General features: G+C 41.9%; 1 protein-coding gene across 2 annotated transcripts in view; it reads right to left on the bottom strand.

Annotated features, from left to right (window-relative positions):
• Positions 1 to 26,426, bottom strand: part of NBAS (NBAS subunit of NRZ tethering complex) — a 341,606-nt gene that overhangs the window by 75,952 nt on the left and 239,228 nt on the right. The gene's annotated exons all lie outside the window — the stretch shown is intronic.

The raw sequence follows: 26,426 nt of genomic DNA, 5'->3' as shown, positions 1-26,426 counted from the left end.
ACAGCAGATACTACTTTTTCTTTTAAAAATGAATATAGTGTGACTTCGAAGATAGGGCTGATATTTAGGAAATGACAAGTGACTTCAGAAAAGCCAGATGCTACCTACAGAGTCAGCTGGACAAATCAGGGTTTACCTACTGTTCACACTGCTAATAGCAACTAATAGGGGACAGATAGATACCTTTCAATGTAAAACCTCACCCTACTTTTCTTTCATCTCTCCCTCCTCCTCTTCAAGCACAAACACTCCAACACTTACCATGTGCTAGGCCTGGTCTGGGCACAGGGGATACAAAGGGAAATCAAAAAACAATCTCTACCTTTGAAGAACATACATCCTAATGGAAAAACCAAACACAAAAGTAAGTATTTATAAAATGTGACAGAAGTATAAACTAACTATGTGGGTGCGAGAAAAAGCATCTGTCTTAGGAAGGCAAGGAAGTCTTTATAAAGGAGGACTTGAAGGATGAGCAAGAATTCCTGTGGAAGAAGCAGGTGAGGTGAATTTCAGTAGAGAGTGCAGCATGGGGACTTTAAAAAGGGAACGCGCTATGATTGTGACTCTCAACCTTCTATTGTACTCCAAAACACCTGAGGGATATAATACACTCCCACCAAAAACAGTGGCTCACCACCTCGAGGAGTCTCATGGGGGTGGAACGGTGGAGGCGAACCATCAGCTAACAGTATATTTGGGAAAACAGGAAACATCACTTCTGAAAAAGATCAAAAAATGCCCTCATAGCATTTTTTGAGGAGGAATTTGATAGAGGAATTTGATCCCCTCATAGCGCATCCTCAATCCCACTGCCAAGAAAAGTTAGACACTCTTGTTCCTTCAATCTCACTCCCGTGGAAAATCACAGCTCTAGGGGTAAGGGAGAGCCCTTGGTGTAAAGTGGAAAGTCTGTGTGTGTTCAGGCAGGAGACGGTCCTGCAGAGAAAGGACACAAAGGAGGGCTAGGGTCACCACAGGCGCCACGTTGGGAAACGTACATTTTTCCTTCAGGCCAGTGGCCTTCAAACTGGGGTATATGTGCCCCAGTCACAAAGCCTTTTTGAAGGGTACAAAGGTTCAGATAATTTTAAGGGAATCAGTTCCTAAACTTTTACTTTCTCTAAATACTCTTTCCAAAGACTGGCCTTGAGAATGTGCTGGAGGTCAGAGTGTCAGGCCTATTCTCTTTTACCGCAGGCCTTCCTCTGCTTACACAAGAAAGACATGCTCTGCATCCTTCTTGAATCAGACTCTGATACACTGTCCTGGAGTCTGAAAAGCTCCAGAACACCAAACGAAGGGACAATTCAAGTCCTGGTGTGTGACATGACTCCAACATCTGGATAACACATTTCTTTTTGCATGTCAGAAGGTTTTCGATTCTTTGCTTTCAAAAAACTTTATGAAGGATCTAATTGAGTTGTCAGTTGATAAATCATTACAAATGATTTTTAACAATAGATTGCTACGCGATTTTTGGCTGATAACCTTGAGGGCATTCAAAGAATCGAGTGGCACTGCTATGACAAAACTCCTTGCCCATCCACTGTGAACAAAGTTTCAAAATATTCATGCCTATAAAAATGTAAAATGGAAAGAACTGATGTTGAGTGCAATATCAATCTAGCAATAGTAAGAGTCAGCCATGGGCACATAAACTAATTAGAAACAACGTTTAAAGCCCTACCCATCTCATTAAGAGGTACATTTTAAATACAATTTTCTTGCAATTAATGCTTATTTATCAAAAGTTAACATATCTATGTTGTTCTAGTATATACTGCAATAATTGAAACAATAACTCAATACAGAGTAATTTTTAAAAAATAATCTTAGAGCCCTATTGAAACCTCACAACTCAGATTGGGACTTGAAGCCCCATGTTTGTAACCCTCAAAATTCATACATTGAAATCCTAACCCCAGAGGTGATGGTAGGCGTGGGTGGGGACTGTGGGAGGTACGTAAGTCACGAGGGTGGAGCCCTTATTAATGAAATTAGTGCCTTGTACAAGAGGCTCCAGAAAGATCCCTATCCCCTTCGGCCATGTGAGGACACAGTGAGAAGGTGCCTACAAAAAGGGCTCTCAGCAGAACTCGACCACGCTGGTACCTTTATCTTGGACTTCCAGCCTCCAGAACTGAAATCAGTAAATTTCTGTTGTTGATAAGCTACCCAGTCTACGGCATTTTGTTATAGAGCTAGAGCAGACTAAGCCATCAAGTGTGTGAGAGGATAACCAGGTTATTTTAAATTCTCTTAGGTCCATGAGTAAAAAGTTAAGTCCACTGCTTTGGAGCACTGTTTCCCTGAAGTGTGACTTTTAGACCACCTATATTGAATTCAATTGAGCACTACTTTAAAAAAGCAAATTCCTGGCTTCCGGTGGCGCAGTGGTTGAGAGTCCGCCTGCCGATGCAGGATACACGGGGTCGTGCCCGGGTCCGGGAGGATCCCACATGCCGCGGAGCGGCTGGGCCCGTGAGCCATGTCCACTGAGCCTGCGCGTCAGGAGCCTGTGCTCCGCAACGGGAGAGGCCACAACAGTGAGAGGCCCGCATACCGCAAAAAAAAAGCAAATTCCTGAGCCCTCCTTATACTCACTGACTCTCTGTGAGGCTGGGGAAGGCACTGGCACTAGTGGAAAGAAACCTGTATTTTGTACAAGCTTCTCCTGGTTAATTCCAGGTGGCTGGTGGTGAATGCGGGATGTGGCTGGAGATAGCTCCCAGGACTGAAGGCTGAGGGACAATTAGGTTAGACTGTCACTGCACGTGTCTAGACAGGTTGGGGGAGTGATGGGAAAAAAAGGCAGTTTTTACATGGACGCACCTAGAGATTATTATACTAAGTGAAGTAAGTCAGACATAGAAAGACAAATATCATATGATATCACCTATATGTGCAGTCTAAAATATGATAGAAATGAACTTATTTACAGACAGAAACAGACTCACAGACTTTGAAAACAAACTTACGGTTACCACAGGGGAAAGGTCGGGGGGAGGGATAAATTAGGAGGTTGGGATTGACATATACACACTGCTCTATATAAAATTGATAATCAACAAGGACCTACTGTATAGCACAGGGAACTCTACTCAATACTCTGTAATAACCTATATGGGAAAAGAATCTGAAAAAGAATGGATACACGTACATGTATAACTGAATCACTTTGCTGTACACCTGAAACTAACACAACACTGTAAATCAACTATACCCCAATATAAAAAATAAATAAATTAAAAAAACAAAAAGAAGGCGGCAGTTTGGGATTTAAATGATAAACAAAGAAGAACCAAAAGACACATATGCTGTCCTGTGCTGGCTGCCCAAGTTACACACGTGCAGCCGGCGCCTGTCAGTTGACCGAGCAGCTCCCAAACATTTCTGCCCAAGACCAATAGTAAGAAACACATTGTATATCAAAACTCAGTATCACAATATATATGCACTGAAATGTATGCATATATTAAAAGCCAACTAAAGTTTCATGAAACAATATAACCCCGACTGTGGTGAGGTACAATCTGGTATCTGATATTAATCTACCGTCTAGTGTTCTTTCCTGTTTGTTTGGTTTTAATGCTGACCACAACACTCTAATTAAGGATCCACTAATGGACTGGAACTCATAGTTTGTAAAGCACCTGCAAATCTGCTCCAGTGATGAGAGGATGACTTGTAGGGGTCAGCAAAGTTCAAGGCTACCAACAAGGTATCAAATTATCTAAGTTAGATTTAATTGACTTCAATAAAAAAGAAATCCCTTTGTTTTACTGATAACATAATGTTAATCTCTCTCTCTGCTGACGCTGAATGTTATATATATGCTTTATTTCTATGTCTACTTTGCTTCCTAGATTATGAGAGCCATCAGAGCAGTACCCACATCTTATTCATTTTTATACTCTCAGTACTTAGTCTAGCATTTAAAGTACTGTTTGAAAATTGTAAATATAGAATATTACGAAATAGTACCTTCAATGTTATCCAACAGAAAATGAAATTGACAAGTTTAAAATTTTTTGCTTTAATATAGTTAATGATATATTCAAGCACAAAAATAAGAATGCAGCTTTTGTCACACTGAATTATATACTTAACAAAATCAACCTTACAATTTGGCTCCTCTGCTTTACCTATCAGCTGCTTATATAATAAAAATGAATGATGCCAGACACAGAGGCCACTTTATCTTTACCTTTTGCCTTGTACAATAATTACAGTAATATTATTATTCTTCAGCAAAGTGTAAATGGTCCTATCTTTTTCACTATTCACTTTCAGCAGTCACATAAGGTAATACATCCCCAAGTTTTTCAACAGCTTGAAGGTCATATTTATCTTAACAGAGAGGGCCATGAAGAACGTTAGAAATGAGACGGAATGTTCCTGCAATCAGTAAGGAAGGCTACTATCCACTGTGGCTATGAAAGCACTCGTTCACATTTTCCGTTTAAGAACCTTTTCCTATCGTATGTATGCATGGGATCCACAACACAAATTGTTATTATTAAGAGCATTTTAAGTGGATCCACTGAATTTATATCAAAGCCAAGTGTAAGTATGAAAATTCAGATGTTATTCCAACACTCACAACTATTTAGTATCATTAAAAATCAACCTGAACTACTGCTAGATGTTTGAAATTGGGCTGAAAGGAATTCAAATGTCGTTTTACCTTCTAGGATAGAGTAAAACAGAAAGAGGGATGAAGAAAAGCAGAAGGGGAACTGACCAGTACTGAGTACCTACTGACACCAAGATCTTCATACTTGCTATTTTATTTAATCCTCACAAGAGTTATCCAAGGTACGTGTTCCAGATATTGTGCTTGTCTCCCTTACGCCCACTCAGTACCTTGTCTAATAGGAGCTGACCATGCAGTGAGTGTAGGACTGACTCAGGGCTGCTCAGGGTTAGTCCTGATGGAGTTAGACCATTCATGGTGATCTCATGCCTCTCTCCACAGTGGTTAGTTCAGGTACAATGGGTTGAAGGTAATCAGTACCTGACATACCAAGAGCCCCAGATCGGTTCAGGGGTGATCGAACCAGTAAAAAGCTCTGACTTCCCGTTTGGTGCCTTCATGAAGTTCTCTCACCCTATCTGGTGCATGTAGACTAGGAAGCAATGTAGCCCGTTTCTGCAAATCAGTGCACTGATGCAAAGAGCCTGGAGGGTGGCACTAAAACCATAGACAGCAGAGAAAAGAGATGGAAAGAAATTGGCTCCCTGATGACCCACTGCTGAATCAGCCAACCCTGAAGTCAGGCCCACCTCTGGGCCTTTGAGTTACATGAGCCAGTAAATTTTCTGCTCAGTTAAAGTAATTTAATTGGATTTTCATTTGTATCTAAAAACATTCTAAAATTAATCTATATTTATATGGTAGTAATTATTGTGCCCCATTATACAGAGGAGAAAACTCAGAAGGTAAGAGTAATTTCTCCGAGGTCAAGCCTGATGGGAACTCAGGAAAGTCTAATTATAAACCTGTCTCTTTATTCATCACCCTGCTACGATTCAAAGAACTTCACAATGTGTCTAAGATCTATCAAGATTTAATTCAGTATGTTGAGAGGCCACAATATTAATGTAGGGAATTTCCCAGATTTTCCTGGGTCGATGCTAATTTAAAATTATTTTACTCTGTTCTCCTCATGGAAATTTTATCGTTTGATAAGTGGCATCAATCCCTCAGTCTTCTACACATATGGATGGCATGAAAAATCCCTCATCAGATGATGTACGCAGGACAAAAAACTGGTTATACTATGCTTAAGGAACTTTGCTAGATGATTCAGTGACCAAAAGGTTAAATAGTATCCTCAAAGGATGTATATAGAAATGCATTATTAAAACAGAGATATAGCACACATGCCTGCTCTACAGTAATTATCACAAATCGAGTGAGTTTGGTATCAATGCCTCTTTGCTCCATCAACATCTCTCCCACAAAATACTGCAGTGGCCTTCATGCTGGAGCTTCCCTGTGTCCAAGCTGGTGTGTCTTCTGTTCCTTCCTCCCGTCATCACCAAGGTGATCTTTCTAAAGTAAGAATCTGACAATGTCACTACCCAGCTTAAAATTCATGTCTAATTGATCCATCCTCAGGATAGTCTAAAACCTTTAGCCAGGTATATAAGAGTTTTCATTCATTACCCAGCCCTTCCTTACCTCTCTAGCCTCATCAAGACACTTCTATTTATATCACCTGTCTTGTAGTCAACTGAAGGTACTAGATTATTCCATGCCTTTACTAAAACTGCCAAATCTATCTGGAATGCTCCTCCTAATCTTTCCCTCTGTGGTACTCATGGCAAACATCCTCATTTGTTAAGACTCGGCTCTAATACCTCCTGTACTATGGGGCCTTTCCTGGCTGGTCCCATCAACTCAACTATTGACCATTTCTACCTTAATGCTACCACATCACAAGCCATCTATCACATCAATTATGAATCTTTCACTAATTTATCTGTTTACCATCTCCATCTATGAAGCGTTCCCCCTGACTGTCAGGTAGGCAGAAACAACCAGCATCCTGAGATGGCTGCAATTAGACAGGGATCTTCCTCTGGGTACCAATACTTAAAAAGCTTTTGGCACCAGATGAGAGGAGAGGGCCTGGTTTTTCATTATAAATCCCTTTGCTGCACAGGCTAGAGAAAGTATTCATAAGGTGGCAGTTAGAAAATACATCTGCTTATAAGTTTAAATGTACTTAACTGAGAGGAGGGCTCCTAGGATGAACAAAGAACGGAGGAGTAGAGGGAGCCCACATCACTGAAGATACATGGTTACACAACGAACAACTCAACTACGAAGTCAGCCAGAGGGAGAAGCGCATTTCAGTAGGGAGGTGATTTTCAGACTCCTCGACCCTCCCTGCTTTTTTTTAATGTTAAAATACGCTTTGGTATTTGCTGCACATTATTCTGAGATTGTTGATTTATTCCTCTGTCTTCCCCAAGACGTCCACCCCCTGTGAATTTAGTCCACAGCTTCCCAGGAAGGAGCCGTGTATTCCTTCTTGCGCATTATTAACGGAGAGACCCGCAAGGGCTGCAGACACACACAGCAGCTCAGCGCCCACCAGACTCCTCCTCAGAGCAGAGGCATCATCACTTATGATTGTACTGTGTACATGGTCTTTTGGCCACCTTTCCATTTCTCTTACTAAATTATGACCTCAGTCAATGTGAAACAATCTTCCAAGCACAAACAGAGAATGAGTTTTCAGCTTGCCAGTCGAGGCAATAATCACGATCACCCCAGGTGGGCTTTTGCAGCCGAATTCCTCAGGCAAGGGAGGCGGTGGAAAGCAAGGTTTGGGGAGCAGGCCTGTATATGAATCCTGACTTGGTTACGTGCAGCTCACAAGACACTGGAGCGGTTATTTAACTTCCTTGAGCCTTAACTTTCTTCTCTGTGGAAATGGTGGTAAAAGCATTTACTTCCCAGAGCTGCAGGACAATTCACAGTAATATTACAATAAACACCGTCTTCCTCTTCTTATAGAATCTTGCTGGAGGGCTGGATGTGAAGAGTGAGATGGGTGATCTACACCCGTGTTTAGGTGCCGCCTAGATGCCTGCGACAGACTTTCGGAAGGAAACGTTAGTTCCCCTTGCTGTTATAGGGTGATACTGACAGACATCGAAGGGCTAATTCTTAGGCTTCTTCTACAGGTCACAAGATTCAGAATGCATGCCATACCCACAATCCCTCTTTGAGGAAGCAGTCAGAAGGGGCCTGTTAAAAATAGGTTATCTGGGCTTCCCTGGTGCCTCAGTGGTTGAGAGTCCGCCTGCCGATGCAGGGGACACGGGTTCGTGCCCCGGTCCGGGAAGATCCCACATGCCGCGGAGGGGCTGGGCCCGTGAGCCATGGCCGCTGAGCCTGTGTGTCCGAAGCCTGTGCTCCGCAACGGGAGAGGCCACAACACTGCAAGGCCTGCGTACCGCAAAAAAAAAAAAAAAAAAAAAAAAGGTTATCTGCTTGGCAACAAACCTCTCCCGAATCTGACCACAGCTGACAGGTCCAGGGACTCGCCCGGCAGCTGAAGGCAGCCATGTGGCTGGACAATGACCTTTGGGGTGGCCGTCACACAGGGCTGCTCTACAATGGATCATGATACGCAACCAGAAAGGTGCCTCTCGTGGGAAATTCTAAGGTGAGCACGTGTGTGCGTGTGCATGAGTGTGTGCGTGTGCGTGGGGCGAGGAGCCTCACGCCTTCACATCATGACCCAGAAGCTGTGTGGGGAGCCTTGCTCACTGAGATGGCTTCCTTGCACTCATATTCTCAGTGTTGCCACCTTGTCACTCTTACCATAATGACCCAGTAGCTGCGGTAACCAGAGCGTGCGGGTTCCTGATGGCCCGAAAGAACCAAACCATCCATGCTGTGAAGCACAGAGCACACTGGTCCGTCTGCCCTAGAAAGACGTCAGCCTCTGAGCTCGCACCCACTGCTAACCCCACGCACCATGCAGTTCCATTCTGCGCCACGCATGCGTTTACAGGTAAGATCTACGGGGCACTGGAAAGCTGAAGCTGATCCCCAGGTCATGCCAGTTTATCCTTTCAAACGCTTTACATATGGCGCCATCTGCAGGCTGCTGCCCCCCAGAAGCACCTCAGTTCCGTCTTTCTAATGACGGCCCCGAGCTGCCCTGCTAGCCTCTAGATATGTAATGCTATCACTTTAAGTCAGATTATTTCAAGCACAGTGAATGAGTGAAGTCTAAAATGATTCTGTAAAGCACGGCTACAGCTTTGGTACAAACAGCATGCTTCCAACAAGCTTTCAGAATATGACAGCATGAGGTTCAAATCCCGGCTCCACCACTTATATATATGCTAGCAGTCTAGGGTAAGTCCCTAAACTCCCCTGAGCCTAAGCTTTCCACAAAAAAGGGTGGCATCGCCCACCCCACATGGTTGTTACACAGAGCTTATGAGACGATGCCTGTACCGTACCTGGCCCGTGCTAACACTCAGATGCTACTCCTCTTCCTCTCCTTAATCCCTCTCCTTAAATGTAGTCACTGGCTTGCTCGCATTCCACATCACCTGCAAACTCCACTGATGGTCTTTGGGAATAATGCATGATCCATCTGGGTCAAACAAACTTTCCAACTTATCAAAGGTAAGACAGACGTTTTACGCACATGCAAAATACTTAACTGTGTCCTCCATTTTACTTACGCCTGCTACCCTTCTTCTCTTTTCCACTCCTAAAACAGAATAGTGTCATGCAATCAACATCGAATTTGTAATCAGGAGACCTGGATGTGAAAATGGGATTGGACACTTACTGTTTATTAAACTTTGGACAATCGTCCTTTAGGAATCTCACTTTCAGGCTAGAGATGATAATACTTGCTTCATAACCACCCCCATGGGATATCTGTCAATGTCAAATGTCCTCATGTGCGGGGAGATTATCACACTCAAATTCAGTGTCTATTTCATTGCTTCCTTGTATTCCTTGCTCTGTTTATATGAATGTTTGCCTTGTATTCCTAGACTGTAAGCCCACTGGAAGCAGGGACCATATCTCAAATGCCCTTTGGGCTCTCACCGCAGGACGAGCATAGCGCTCAATAAAAGCAAAAGCAGTAGCAACAACAGTATTAACAACGGTAGCAAATATTTATTGTAACCTTTACTATGACTCATGCATGGTTCAAATCACTATGCTGTTATTAAATCATTTAGGTAAGGAATCCTAATATGTGTACTTCATAATAAAGAAACTGCTGAATTGAAAAGGAAAAATTTTAATCTCTATTTTATGAGTACGTAAATCTGATTAAGGATTAAAAACAGGCACCTGGCAAAAGGATGACTTGATGGGATAAAGTACAGGAAAAGCCCAGGCACTGGAGGGGAGGTAGGTTTGTCCAACGCATGAAGATTCAAAGAACAGCAGACTTGTTAACACTGAGAGTTCATAAGTAGGGCTATGTTGAAAACTGGACGAGGAGCTCATTATGATGCCCTTAACGGCCCAGCAATCGTACCACAATTCCCTGTCTATTTTCCCATTCTCCTAAATGATTGCTCTGTCCCTTCTCTCTCAAATCTCCAACACTCCCTCCTTTACATTTACACTCAGCTAATTTCTTTGCCTCCTCGTTGACTGAGAAAACAGAAGCAGCCAGAAAAGAATGTCTACCATCTCCTTCCCCCGTATCTATCCATCTCCCTGCAGCTGTGTCCATCAGCAGCTCTGCCTCCCTCCCGCTATCACGGGAAAGTGACAGGGATCCTGCCAAAGGCCAACTGTTCCACCTGGGCTCTAGGTCCCATCCACTGCCACCACTTACCTCAGAAATTCTCCCCTTGTCTTCCTATGTTTTTTCCATTAATGAATAAAAATATTGTTACATTTTTTAAATCTTAAAACTCTTCTTGTCAGTCTCTGCTGGTTCCTCATCATCCTTGAGCCTTGATACTGGAGAGCCCTGGGCCTTCCTCCTCTATTCCCCGCTCTTCTCCCTAACTCGCTCCCTTGGGAATCTCATCCAGCCACCTGGTTTTGACTCTTTTCTACACTGACAATCCCCAAACGTACTTCTGCAGCCCAGGCTTCTCTGCTGAACTTCGGAGTCATATATACAACTGCCTGTCAACAGCTGGAGTTGGGAGTTTAAAAGACACATCACTCTTTAAAAAACAAAACAAAAACCTCTTTATTTTGAAATAGTTATGGGACATTGCTAAATAGTACAGAGAGGTCCCATGTACCCATCACCCATCGTCTTCCAATGGTGTATGTACTCTTACAGAAAGTCACATCAGTTTTAAAAGTCAAGCAACAGCAAGAACTCCTGATCCTACCCCAAAAGCCGCTCCTTTCCAATCTCAGGAAATGGCAAATCCACCTTTCCAGTTGTTCAGACCAACAATCTTGACACCATCCTGAATTACTACCATTTTCCCACATTCCACAGCAAATCCATCAGCAAATCCCTTTGGCTCTATCTTCCGAATAAATCCAGAATTTGACCACTTCTCACCACTGTCATTGCTACCACCCTCATCTTTGACTTAGAAAACTGCACCTGCCTCCTAAGCTCTGTCTCCTTACTTCTACCATTACCTTCTATAATACTTTCAATACAGCAGGAGAGTTACCCTGTGTCAATGCCAGGTCCGATCACAATTCTCCAGTGGGTCTCATTCATAGGAGACCCTGTCCAAGCTGCCTGGGTCCTAACGTCCCCTCCCACTGCTCTGTCTCCCATCCCACTGCAGTCACCTGGCCTCCTCGCCGCTCCTCAAACAAGCCCCCCATGCTCCCTACCAGGACTTTCCACTTCCTAGTGCATCTTCCCTTCAATAAGCAACAGCTTGTTGCTGCCTTACTTCCTTAAGCTCTTTGCTCAAAGATTACTTTCTCAATGAGGTCTTCTTCGACCATCTTACTTTAAATTGCAGCAGTCCTGCTGTCTTGCACTTCTGAGTCCTTCCAGGTTTATTTTCCTCTTGAACTTACTACCATTTCACATGTCTGAACTTAATCATTTTGTTTACTGACCCATTTCCACCTCTCCCTGGTGCAGGTTCCCTAAGGTCAGAGACGTTTGTCTGTGCTGTTTAGTGCTATATACCCAGCACTGAGAACACCTGTGGATACACAGTAGGCACTGATGTTGATTTTCCATTCTTGTATAACAAACGATCCAAATTCAGAAGCTTAAAACATTGATTATCTCTCAGTTCCTATGAATCACGAATCTGTTGTGGCTTGGCGAGGTGCCTCTGGATTAAAATCTCTCACGAGGTTATAATCGAGCCACTGGCCAGGACTGTGGTTTCATCTGATGACTTGGTTGGGTGGGAGGAAGAGATACTCTGCACATCAATGTTTACTCACATGGTTATTAGCGTCCTTGGTCTCCTGCCACATGGGGCTCTTCACAACAGGACTGCTGGATTCCCCAAGAGTGAATGATCCAAGAAGAAGAGAGAGCATCCAAGAAAGAAGCCACAGTCTTTTCTCTTTTTTTTGCGGTACGTGGGCCTCTCACTCCTGTGGCCTCTCCTGTTGCGGAGCACAGGCTCCGGACGCGCAGGCTCAGCGGCCACGGCTCACGGGCCCAGCCGCTCCGCGGCATGTGGGATCTTCCTGGACCGGGGCGTGAACCCGTGTCCCCTGCATCGGCAGGTGGACCCCCAACCACTGTACCACCAGGGAAGCCCAAGCCACAGTCTTTTTATAACTTAATTTTGTAAATGGTGTCCCAACACTTTTACTGTATGTATTCTGCTGGTTAAAAGTAAATTAACAAGTCCAGCCCACACTCAAGGGGAGGGGATCACACAAGGGATTAAATACTGTAAGGTAGGGATCATTAAGGGCCATCTTAGAGGCTGTCCTTCCCAGCACTCAGTAAATATTTGGTCAATGAATGAACATATTAGCTAATGAGCCACACTTGAAGAGATCCTCCTCCCAACTTCTCTGGGAACTTATGGATTTTTTACTTTTAATAATTGGAAAAAGGGCAAGTAGGACAAATAAAGACCATGTAAAAACTTTAACAGGAGAGCCTTTCTTTTCCTTAGAGTCTTGTAACAGAAGATCATTTTTCATAGGACTGCCTATAATTTGTTTATGAGTAACTTCTGTTACATCATATCACATTTCAAAAACTGTATTCTCTTATCCTTCAAGTGTTCTGCCTGCTCCCTTTATTGTGTGCCTTTGACAATCACACTGGAAAAACGATTCCTTTTTATTTATTTATTTTTTTTAGTATGAACTCAATACATATTTATTGAATATCTGAATAACAGTATGATTTTCAACTCACATGGAAAATGCCTTTTTTTTTTTAACATCTTACAGCCACTCTGGAGAACAGTACGGAGGTTCCTTAAAAAACTACAAATAAAACTACCATATGACCCAGCAATCCCACTACTGGGCATACATCCTGAGAAAACCATAATTCAAAAAGAGTCATGTACCACAATGTTCATTGCAGCTCTATTTACAATAGCCAGGACATGGAAGCAACCTAAGTGCCCATCGACAGATGAATGGATAAAGAAGATGTGGCACATATATACAATGGAATATTACTCAGCCACATAAAGAAACGAAATTGAGTTATTTGTAGTGAGGTGGATGGACCTAGGGTCTGTCATACAGAGTGAAGTAAGTCAGAAAGAGAAAAACAAATACCGTATGCTAACACATATATATGGAATCTAAAAAAAAAAAAAAAAAAAAAATTCCTTTTTAGATTGGCTCTTCTTTGCTTATCTCCTAAGCTCCTGGCTTCTTGCATTTTTGTCAAGATAGGATATGCTTATCAAACTAAACTCTCACCTTGGAAAATAAAAGAAAATGGTTCTTTAAAAGCAAAGGCATTCAAGAACTGGAATGGAAGGATAATGCTTACAACTATAATAACACACACAGGCTAGCTGAAGGTCAGATGAGAGTAGTATATATTGCACATTTAAAAACCTTGAAATAATCACTATTAGGTAGCATTATTAACAAATATATGCCTGGAACATAGAAGGCATTCAATAAATATTGATTATCTCTTCCTTTGTACACACAGCATTTATTAATATCCTTAATGGTACTTATATTAAATTATAGTTCATTTGATACGCATGCATACTTTTTTCCCATCAACTGTGAGCCTCTCAAGGGCAAGGAGCTTGGCAGTCTTTTATTTGTTTAGAACACACAGGACAATGGCACTGAAAATGTGCTCACATAAACAGTTCCTGAATGTATTTGGAATGAATAAAACTCACTCAGTTCAGAATCAAAGGAGTCAAATGATGACTATACCAAAACCAGAGATAAATGAGCAAAATACTTATTATGAGATTAGGAAAAAAAATTATGAGTTAACATTTAGTCATCTTGTAAAACAGAATAAATGTAATGCTTTGTAGTCAAGTATGATTATAAAATAGCAACCACAAACACCACAAAATTTAGGGGAAAAAAAGGATAACATGAGTATGCCCCCACTTAAGTACAGTTGACTGATCTTGGACAAAGGAGCAAAGGCAATACAATGGAGCAAAGACAGTCTTTTCAACAAATGGTGCTAGAACAACTGGACATCCACATGCCAAAAAAATCAATCCAAACACAGACTTACATCCTTTACAAAAATTTACTCAAAATGGACCATATATTTAAATGTAAAACACAAAACTAAAAATTCCTAAAGGATTACATAGGAGAAAATCTAGATGACCTTGAGTGGGGCTATATAACACCAAAGGCACAATCCATAAGAAAAATAACTGATAGCTAGACTTCATTAAAATTAAAAACTTTTGCTCTGCGAAACACAATGTCAAGGAAGTGAGAGACAAGCTACAGACTGAAAGAACTTATTTGCAAAGATACATCTAATAAAGTACTTTTATATAAAATATACAAAGAACTCTGAAAACAACAGTAAGAAAACAAACAACCCTAGTAAACAATGGGCCTAATAAAAGACATCTCACAAAGAATATATACAGATGGCAGGGCTTCCCTGGTGGCGCAGTGGTTGAGAATCCACCTGCCAATGCAGGGGACAAGGGTTCAAACCCTGGTCTGGGAAGATCCCACATGCCACGGAGAAGCTAAGTCTGTGCGCCACAACTACTGAGCCTGTGCTCTAGAGCCCACGAGCTGCAACTACTGAAGCCTGCCTGCCTAGAGCCTGTGCTCCGCAACAAGAGAAGCCACCGCAATGAGAAGCCCATTCACCACAACAAAGAGTAGCCCCCGCTCGCCGCAACTAGAGAAAGCCCATGTACAGCAACAAAGACCCAACGCAGCCAAAAATAAATAAATAAAATAAACTAATTTTTTTAAAAAAGAATATATACAGACGGAAAATAAGCATATAAGAAGATGCTCTGTATCATATACCCTCAGGGAAATGCAAATTAAAACAACAGTGAGATACCACCACACACCTATTAGAATGGCCAAAATCCAGAACCCTGACACCACTAAATGCTGACAAGGATGTGGAGCAACAAGAACTCTCATTCGTTGCTGGTGGGAATGTAAAAGGGTAAAACCACTGTGGAAGACAGTTTGGAAGTTTCTTACAAAATTAAACATACTCTTACCATATAATTGAACTCCTTATTATTCATCCAAAGGAGTTGAAAACTTACATCCACATAAAAACCTGCACATTAATGTTTACAGCAGCTTTATTCATAATGACTTAGAAGCGCCAAGACGTCCTACAGTAAGTGAATGGATAAATAAACCGGTATATCTACACAATGGAATACTATTCAGCACTAAAAAGAAATGAACTATCAGGCTATGAAAAGACATGGAGAACTGCAAATGCATCTTACTACGTGAAAGAAGCCAATCTGAAAAGGCTATGTAGTTTATGACTATATGAGCTAGAGTCTATATAAATAAATAGACTATACGACACTCTAAAAGAGGCAAAAATATGGACACAGTAAAAAGATCAGTGGTTGCCAGGGGTTAGGGGTGGGGCATGAATAGGCAGAGCACAGAGGATTTTTAGGGCAATGAAAATACTGATATTATAATGATGGATAGATAATACATGCCATTGTACATTCGTCCACACCTATAGAATGTGCAACACTAAGAGTGAATCCTAAGGTAAACTGCGGACTTTGGGTGATAATGATGTGTTAATGTAGGTTTATCAATTGTTAAAAAAGAAAGGTACCTTCTAGTGAGGAATGTTGATAATGGGGGAGATTATGCATGTGTAGGGGAGGGGCAACTGGGAAACCTCCGTACCTTCCTCTCAATTTTGTTGTGAACCTAAAACTGCTCTCAAAAAAACAGTCTTAAAAAATATATGGGGGGCTTCCCTGGTGGCGCAGTGGTTGAGAGTCCGCCTGCCGATGCATGGGACACGGGTTCATGCCCCGGTCCGGGAAGATCCCACATGCCGCGGAGCGGCTGGGCCCGTGAGCCATGGCTGCTGAGCCTGCGCGTCCGGAGCCTGTGCTCCGCAACGGTAGAGGCCACAACAGTGAGAGGCCCGCGTACCGCAAAAAAAAAAAAATAAATAAAATAAAATATATATATATATATATATATATATATATATATATATATGAATGCCACTTTCCACTCAGGAATAGGAGCTTCAGAAATAGTGTCTTCTGAGACAAACGTGCATTTGATATATATCCTTTCAATTTAAAAACTTATGAAGAAGATCAAAAGATCTTCATGCATTGCTGTAATGTATACTCTGATAATTATACATAAAGATCGATGTGGAGATATACATTTACCAGTAATTAGAAATAGAGGTGCATGTAGTTTATTTGTCTTTAAAGTAAATGTCTTATCTTGAATAAACTAAAATCCATTTACTTACATATAAAAAAAGAGTATGTATGTATTATGGCAGTACGTCAGCTTTGAGTTAAATATTTTTCATACTTTTTACCATTTTTCCATTTTGGTTTAAACTTCATTCTTTTTATAAAACCTTATTATAAAGTCTTATAAAGTGTCTAAAACCTTATTATATATAAAAGTATCGGTAGGCAGAATTATGGTCCCCAAATATGCGTACATCCTAATCCTTGAGATCTGTGAAGACGCCACCGTACACGGCAAAGGGACTTCGTTGATGTGATTACTGGTACCATCCCTGTGATAGGGAGAGTATCCTGGATTATCCACATAGGCTCCCCTCTCATCATATGAATCCTTCAAAGTGAGATCCCTTTCTGGCTTTGGTCAGAGAGAATTATGTGAAGACAGAGAATCAGAGAGATGCAACATTGCTGGCTTTGAAGATGGAGGAAAGGGGCCATGAGCCAAAGAAGGAAGACAGCCTCTCACCATTGGATTCTCCCCTGGAGCCTCCAGAAAGCAGTACAGGCCTCCCTGCACCTGGATTTTAGCCCACTGAGACACTTGTCTGACTTTTCACCTACAGAAGTTTAAGATAATATTTGTATTAAGTCTCTAGGTGTGTGATAATTAGTTACAACTGCACTATAAAACTAATACATGGAGGTGATTTTTTTTCCCTTTTTTTAAAAAAATTTTTTTAAGGAGGAACACATAAATTGTGTCAAGGTGAAGGTGATTTTAATTGAAACACATGAAATCCAGGTTATTTGAGGAATAAAGAAGAAATGAGGGATGAAAGTCTTGGAGGATATATGGTATTTTTATTCCATGTCCCAAAGAGCAAGGAAGGAAGTGGTTCTATTTCTTGTTGTTACAGAAAGGAGGACAGATCAAAGGGGCAGAGGTGGACCCCATTTAAGAGAATCACATAAACGTATCCAATAAATGAACAAGTTGCCTCAGAAAATAGTGGGCGCCTGTCTAAGGAAGAAGGATTAGCATTTGCTGAAGACCTCTCACACTAAACAGATAAGACGAGGATTGGAATTCTGACTCAGCTACTAACTTGCTTCTGACCTTGAGCAAATTACTTAACCTCTAACCTTCAGTTTGCTCATTTCAAACTGAGATGTAATACCTACATTGCAGGGCTACTGTGATGATTACTGGAGACAAGGTCAAGTGGAGAACCAGCGCCCGGTACATAACCAGGGAACGAGAAATGGGCGCTATTACTACTGTTATCACATAGCGGGTACCGTGATTTCCGTAGACGACAGATAATTCCTAAGGTCTTATCATTTATTTTTAGCCGGACATTCATTTAGTATGTGTGGCAGGAACCATTTTCTCCTTTGCAGCTCCCACCTAGGCCCATAAAGCAGGAAGTTCCCCCGATGGGTCCCGAGAAGGTAAGTCCTGCCCCTCTCTTCACCTGTCACTCCTCGGGAGAGGAGTGACAGCTGATGACATGGCAGGAAGAAACTGATTATGGGTGGCTAGTCCCCTCCCTTTCTTTTTGAGATCCGCCTGTGAGGAGAATACACTTTTCTTCTGCTCTTGTCCTTTCAGTGGTAAACGTTTGTGAGACAAAAGGGTAAACCGCGGACTTCGGTTCCAGAGAAGCATTATCTGTCCAATACATTCATATGGCTATGGAGTGTTTGAGATGTGGCCCGTCTATGCTGACAGGTACTGTGAGTACACAACAGATGGCAAAGAGTATGCAAAAACAAGAATGCTAAAATATCTCATTCATATTTTTATACCGATTACATGCTGAAATGGTAATATTTAGGACACTGATTACATGCTGAAATGGTAAATATTTAGGACAATTTCACCTATTTTGTGTTTCTCTTCTTAATGTGACTACTAGAAAATTTCAAATTCCACAAGTGGCTCACATCACAGTCCCATTAGACAGCACTAATCCAGAGGCCACCTCTCTGGGTCCCATGAGTGGGAATCAAGTTGGGAGGCAGCCCTTCTGAGAAAGCACACATGCTCTCCAGATCTATCCTTGTGCTTGGCAGGGTTGTCTGAAGATCTGGGCAGGGAGCAAGCACGAGGAAGGCTGACCGTGGAAAATCAAGCCATGGTCGACACTCCAATCCTCCCGACAATAAAGTGACTTTAGTTTCCGTCTAGCTGATCCCTCTATCTCTTAACTGATTGCAGCTTGGGAAGACAGGATGCTATTTATTGCTCTTTCCCCATCAAACCCCAAAGATATCACAGAAATATTTCTATGCCCATGGAAGGAGCACAAGCATACAATTCAGATGCAAGCACAAAGCAAACGTAATAGTCCTCTCCAGGTCCTTAGGGGCACAGGTTTCAAAAACATCTACACTGATTGCAGTTGAGAGGTCTACTGCAGATGGTTTTCAGCAGAAGCAAACATGGGCATGAGTGGCAAAGCTCCCCAGGGAACAGGATTCTGAGGCAAGTGGGATTCCATAGCAATAAGACAGCGACAGTGGCCACTGGGACACTTAACTGGAGGAACACAGAGCTTAAATGGGGAAACGGACATTAGGAAGGCAGAGTGACTGCAGGCAGGGACATGTAAAATAAGTCAGTCTCAGAGAGGAGACAGTCTGGATGGGTATTTTCCCTTCCTCCATATGGAGAACGCACACCGCATTTAACCCCTTCATGGGACACCTACCCGGCCAAGCTCTAGACAACTGGTTTGACCTGATACGCTGGCAAAGCTCAACTCAGTAAGCTTTTCTCTGCCGACTCTCCTCCGCTCCCACACCAACAAGCCACGTCCAAGCTCTCCAGCATTCTAGGAATGTGCATTTGGACCGAACTAAGAACAGGATTCAGGAACCTTGCTTCACTTGGCTGTGTCAGGGCTGGTGATTCGCTTGAGTTTCCTAAATTACACAGCAATGGAGCTGACGCTGAAACTGTTTTAATTTTTTTCTCTTTTTCTTTTAGAGTTTTAAAAAATGAGATGCATGGAAAACTTGGAGTGGGATTAACTTAACTTCAGATTTGCTGAAGAAGCTATACTCTTGAAGTGTAAGAAGGTATATTCTGCTGAAGGAACCTGATATTACCCAGACACCTAACTCAGACCTCTCTGGCTAAGATAGAGCAGAAACCAGGAATATCATCTTTGAACTTTACTTTTGTTGAACTTACGAATTTTGGATTTTGATGTAATTGAACTTTAACTAAAAGGGCAAGAGGATTTGATTTTAAGGATGTCAATTTCTTCCTGGGAATTTAATAATGAGAATTTAAATTTGGGCCATTTTAAAGCTGCTGACCTGTAATACTTGGCATATTTCTACTCTGTTGCTTAACTTCTGATGAGTTTTAATCATCATTCCAGTTGGGCAAAATGTGAGATAGGAAATAGAACAGAGAGTAGATTTTTAGCCTAGTCCACAGGGAGTCAGAAGAGTGTGCTCTTCTGACCTATCTTAGAGTTTTCAGAAGCACAGGCTGTGCTGCTGCCACTATTGATCCCAGGAGGACATGCCACAAGACTCATAGGTACAAGAGGTGCGGCCCCAGGAAGAGGGGACATCAGGACCAGGTCCCGACAGACCCTGGACTCCTTTCTCCCCTCACTGGCAAGAGGTTTCATTATTAAGCTGAATTAGTTAAGGAAACAAAAAGCCCATTGCCCTCTCCTCATCTTTCCATTACGAGGAGAAAACTTTCACTCCAACCAACAGGCAGAAACCATAGAAGAGCACTTCTGGCATCTCTCCCCTCCTTATTCCTCCCCACAGGAGGAGAGCAGACTTCAAAGCCATGCGTAACGCGGCTACTCCCCGCCAGCCCTGCCTGTCCTCAGTGTGCACTCATCCTTGGCTTCCCTCTAGAATTACTTTCTATAGCAGCTCTAACTAGTCAAATTTCAAACAAGTGTGAACTTTTGTGAAAGACAGACCATTGGGTTGCAGATGCAGGCCATGCTCCCTAATTCCAGCTTTGCCAACAATATTTATTGTTGATATTTACTTTCATCTTTCTGAATTCTAAAAGGGGCTATGAGTGAAGGCGGGGTGGAACCATGATTAAGCATCATCCTCATACTCTACTGCATCCAGGCCCCAGAAAAAAAATCATCTCTTCTTTGAGCTGAGATCCTGGCCTGGGAATAAAGCTGAGGAAACCAGGTTGAAGGACTGCCCCTCAGGAGCTGCACCCTTGCTCTGAGCCCCTTCTCTTTTCTTATACGTCTCTCCCAGAGAACTCCCTGCTTAGCTTGAGTAATATTAAAAAATAAATATGTTAGCTAAAAAATTATAAAAGCAAATCTGTAGAAGGAAAAAGTATATTGCAAGTTCATAAATTCAAAGGATGATATAATGATATTACCATGTACACATTCCATTTACATTTTCAAATTCTTTCTGACACGTCCACATCTGGAAAGCTGATTGGAAGTTAAACTATTTTGAGAAACTGAAATTTTAAGACAATCTTTTATGCACTTACCAGACATATCTTCATTATTATTTAAATTACAAACATTTAGGAAGCTGAAATGCTCCTTCATGTGGGCGTCAAGGTTGGCTGCCGTTTTGGAAACAATATCCTACGACAGTGGTCCTCAAAGTGTGGTCCACAAACCACAAGAGTCCATGACTCTTTCAAGAGGTCTGCAAAGTCAAAATTGTTCACCTTTTTGACTTTTACCACTAAAACATTATTTACCTTTTTTCACTATGTTGACACTTATATGATGGTGAAAAAGCAATGGTGGATAAAACTGTGGGGACTTTGCACAATCAAGAGAGTGGCACCAAAATGTACTAAGTGTCACTGTGTTCTCCATCGGCATTTCACTTGAGAATGTTCTTGATGAAGGAGTAAAAATGATTGATTTTATTAAATCTCAACCACTGAGTGCATATCTAAGTGCATATCTTAGATATCTGCATATCTAAGAACTGAGAGATACACATGAAACATCTCACTGTGTACTGAAGCGTAGTAAGGAAAAAGCATTGTGTGACTGAGTCATGAGTAGCTGAAGCAGCTGCTTTGGCACGCATTACCATTTGTGCTTGAAAGAACAACAGGTAGACAAACTATAGCTATTCAGACGTGAATATGCAGCAAACATTTTCTCCAATGTGAAAAAAGTGAGCGTGTCACTTCCAGGAAATTAACTCACTGGATAAGATGGGCGTTCAGAATAAACCATGTGACTTTGTTGATAACGTATAATGCACTGTATCAACATTTGGATGATTTGTATAACTGAGCGAGCCAATTTTCCAAACTCTGAAAGCATTATATTCCAAATCATACATGGGTAGAAGATCCAATCAAAGTGCAATCCAAAACAACAGTTTTAATATAAGAGAGCACAGAAAAATCAAGGATAGGGTTTCTGACTCCACACTACATCTAGTCTTTAAGAATTTATCATTTGTTGAGTTTTACAGTAGCATCAAAGAACACCCAAAATTACACCATAGGCTATTAAAGCACTCCTCCCTTTTCTACCTTGTATCTGTGTAAGGCTGAAAGCTCTTCATTTTCTTCAGCCAAAACGACAAAAATTGAATACAGAAACAAACGCGAGAACCCAGCTGTGTTCTATTAAGCCAGACATGTGACTGTAAAATGATGTCACTTTCATTATTTTTTTCTTTTTGAAATGCTATATTGCCATTTTCCATCAAGAGATGCTATTCATGTCAACCTATAAATGGATCTATATATGAATTAACCTATAAATGAATTAAACAAATATTTTTAAAATGTCTTGGTTTTAATTTCTAATATGCCAAATATCAACAGATATTACATAAACAAAAGCTTTTTAGGGTCCTCAACAATTTTTAAGAATATTAAGGCATCCAAAGATCGAAAGATTTAAGAATAGCCAACCTAGGATAGTAAGGAGTGCCTGCTTTTATACTATGCTGGGTACTGGAGCATCTGAGAGAAAAGGCAACAGCCTTGCCCTCAAGGGATTTCTAATTTCACCGGGAGTGTAACTCTCAATTATAATAATTTTACTGTAAAGAAAAGCAACCCTTCATTTTAGGTTTCTTACAGGCATGTTTTTTTTTTTTTTTTTTGCGGTACGTGGGCCTCTCACTGCTGTGGCCTCTCCCGTTGCGGAGCACAGGCTCCGGACGCACAGGCCCAGCAGCCATGGCTCAAGGGCCCAGCCGCTCTGCGGCATGTGGGATCTTCCCGGACCGGGGCACGAACCCGTGTCCTCTGCATCGGCAGGTGGACTCTCAACCACTGCGCCACCAGGGAAGCCCCATATCATGGTTTTTAAGATAAATTTATTCTTCCAGCAAGTAGTCTAGATAAATTTATTCCTCTAGCAAGTAGTCTAGATAATAGAATAAGGGAGGATATAGTAGCCTAGTTCAAGAATTTGAACAGTCATATGAAAAAGAGATGCCCTTATGCTGTTTCCACAGCTACAGAAGGCAGAACCAAAAAGTGGGAAATATAAGAAGAAAGAGAAAGATTCCTTATACATATATGTGTGTGTATAAATAAATATAGAAGCAGAGGTAGTGCCTTAATTATCAATAGAAATGCCACTTGAAGGTCAGAGGTCAGACTAGAGAAGAGGTTCTCAAGAATTTTTCCGCTCTAACTCAAAGGAGATACATTCCCATCAAAAACAAATGGTAGGAGCTGAAACACAGGGTGCACGTGGGGTGGGGAGAGGGTGGTGAACGCCTACCCAATTCCAGGTTGAAAAGCATCAGGCTTCTAGGATACTAGAACACCTCTTCTACTTCTGTGATTACCTGGTTTTGTTTTTTTTTGTGTTTTTTTTTTTGCGGTACGCAGGCCTCTCACTGTTGTGGCCTCTCCCGTTGCGGAGCACAGGCTCCGGACGCGCAGGCTCAGCGGCCATGGCTCACGGGCCCAACCGCTACACGGCATGTGGGATCTTCCCGGACCGGGGCACGAACCCGTGTCCCCTGCATCGGCAGGCGGACTCTCAACCACTGCGCCACCAGAAAAGCCCTTAACTGGGGTTTTTAAAGAAGGATTCGGGCCAACTTAGTAGCATTTCCTAAGTAGGATGAGGATTTTCCACGTCCTTATTTTTGGATGTAGCTATACCAGCAATTGAGAGCGAGTGTTGAGTGTAAAACACGAAGGCTGGCGTTACATGCAAGCACCCCCTTATCTAACCACATCATGTCTGAACCAGGCAAACAGTGCTCTGACCTGCATTTCAGCTTTGTCGACCACTTTCCTAATTTCTAACTCACTAACTTGTTCTCTGCAAAAATGCTTCTAATGACTGAATCGGAAAAGCAATAGGAGAGCAACTCTGACCTGACTCAACTGAAACGCAACCATTCAGAATTGGAGCCAATGCACTTTAAACATGTGTATTCTTTTCCCTTCTGCATATACAACACCTCGAATGTCGTGCAAATTCACTCTTGGCCTACATGACATAATGATGCTCCCCGGGATTTCTACAGATCCTGCTATGAAGGCGAAGCGCCTCCTCTGGCTTATGTCATTATGGAACGGGTACTAAGTTCAGGCTTTGGGACGTTCCTCTCTGAATTGAATGCTTACTGTTCTCGTTAGGCTCTCTGGATGTTCACCAGTTCTTTCCAAACATTTGGCTCTGAATTAAATGTGGGTAAACGTTTCAAAACTGCACACTATATATGAGTAGTATACACTTATTTTACATTTTTAACACCATGTACAAGCTGTGGCAACATCTGGTGTTTTGCAAACTTGGCCACATCCAGATGCATTCCCTTTTCCGAATGTGTCCTCTGACATGTGAGGGCTGTATTTCAATATGAATTTTACACTCTTTCTCTCTCTCTAGGATAGCACTGTGAGATTTCAAACATGCATTGTACCTAAACTTTATACTTTCCCTCTCTGAATGGAAAATCTAAAGCTTGCCAATTAATAAAATGAGAACAAATATAAAGCTAGACTAAAAATATCAAATTAATCTATCTCTCTCACTTTTCTATACCTTATTTGACTTAGTAGAAAACTACCTCTTAACATAGTTTACAGTAAAAGAATATCTTGCTGAGAATTACACCATCTGAGCTAAGAGAAAGCAATGCCACAATTAACTGACTCAATCCCTACTGGGTCAGCTATGCACCTTTTCCTCAGGAAAAAATGCACATATGTCCACAAACAACTGTGTCATACATCTTCTCGTGGTTGGAGGGCATCTTAAAGATATACAGTTAAGAAACTAAGGTGATGAGAATGTGCTGTAACTTAAAGCCATCTGACTTAAAACATCATAAATACCAACTAAAACTGAGTAGACTGTACATCCAACTCCTAAGTTTGTTTAATCAGGAGTAAGTAATTGCTGTCGGGAAGTCTAGGCTGTCTGTCCACCCCATACCGTGCTCACAATTAGCACGTGGCCCTGGCTGGCCATGCTGGGCTTTGTCTCTGCCCTCATATAAAATATGTAAAACCTCCTTCACCCTGGGCCCCTCCATCGTCCTGGCCAGTCAGGTCGTTTGTCAAGCTCCTTCAGCCGTTTCATAGGTCCCAGCTCTGGAGCCATTTCCTTGGATTTCAACTCCCCACTTGGTTCAGCCCCTTCCCTCCAGTATGTACTTGTGGCAATGCTAGTACTTACTTGGACTCAAACCTCTTCTCATCCTTGGAGATTCACCCAGTATTTGCTGGACTCTTGTCTTTCCCCAGACATTGTGAGGTTCCTGCCGGGCTTTCCTCATTTAGACTCAGCCCTGCTCTGGAAACGTCCCGAGACAGGGTGCTCCGCTTGGACTGAAAATGCTTGGGGCTCTCTGGCCCCACTGTTCTCCCACAGTCCCTACAAAGGCTCCAGGTCCCCTGACTCTAGCTGTTTCTATGACTTCTTAGAAATAGTACCATTCAGTGGTTAAGAGCAAAGACCCTGGAATAAGCCTCCTTGAGTTCAAATTGTGACTCCTCTATTACCAAATTAACTTTGTTGAACCTCTGTTTCCTCACCTATTAAAAGTAGGATAACACTATCATCTATTTCAAGATTCCTCAGTCACTGCCTCTGCCTGAAGAAGGCAGAAGTTAACAGAGATTCCTGAGGCGAAACCACGTAGCTGGCTAAGTGGCAGGTTCAAACTTCAAAGCCGTATGACTCTAAACCCGTGCTCTTTTCAAATATATCACGCTACATCCCTTTACAATCATCCTTACGTTTTTCCTTAAAAACAACAAAAATGATTATCTCCTCTTTATAGCAGTGGCTGTAAAATTTAAAACCAAGTTATTAACTAAATTCATTGAGTTACAATAATAAGGAAATGAAGTCATTGGTTATCCACAACTATTAATCTAGCAAGTTAGTTAAAACTAGCATTCCCCACAGATGTTTGAACATCTACCTGGGCCAACCTCCAGCTGAATGACTTGGATTCTTAGCCTCTACACTCAATTTTCATGATAATAATAGCTATAATAAAAATTCATGGGATAGGGTCCTGGGCAGACTTGCCAACTTGGGGGAAAGAGAAGGCAGCAGCAAAGGCAGGGAAGAGAAAATGAAAGGAAGTTCCAAACGCAATGCAGTTCAGCAGTTGAGACCAGCAGCTGGGAGATTTTCTAGGAGAGATGATGCCCCATGTCCAAGCAATGAGAAATTCATATTTGTTGAATAGTGAGAGGGCAAGAAGGGGAGGAGAATAACCCACATTATCTATTTTGTGTGAAACTCTACAATGTTAAAGGATTGAGAGGAGAAGTTAGAGTCCAATTAAAGGGCTCAGACCTGGGCATGGAGCAGACATTGGAAATTGCCACACAGACTCACATGGGTAATTCTACCACCAAGTCAGGTACTATGTAGCATTCACGTGAAACTGTTTTAAGACCTGGACTTAATCGTCGCTAAGTTGGTAGCCTGGCTCTGAGTGCAAGTAAAGTGGGCTTGGCACTGGAGGTTCTTTCCACTTGTCAATTGGAAAGAACAGGATGGAATATTTACTATAAAATGCCATATTATGAGAACTATAACATGAACAAAATGTACGTGCAAATTAGAACAGTTAAGCCTGATTTATAT

Source organism: Pseudorca crassidens, chromosome 14 (genome assembly GCF_039906515.1).
Source record: "Pseudorca crassidens isolate mPseCra1 chromosome 14, mPseCra1.hap1, whole genome shotgun sequence".
Taxonomy (NCBI): domain Eukaryota; kingdom Metazoa; phylum Chordata; class Mammalia; order Artiodactyla; family Delphinidae; genus Pseudorca; species Pseudorca crassidens.
The sequence above is the reverse complement of the archived record's forward strand: the minus strand, read 5'-3'. Positions and strand labels throughout refer to the sequence as shown.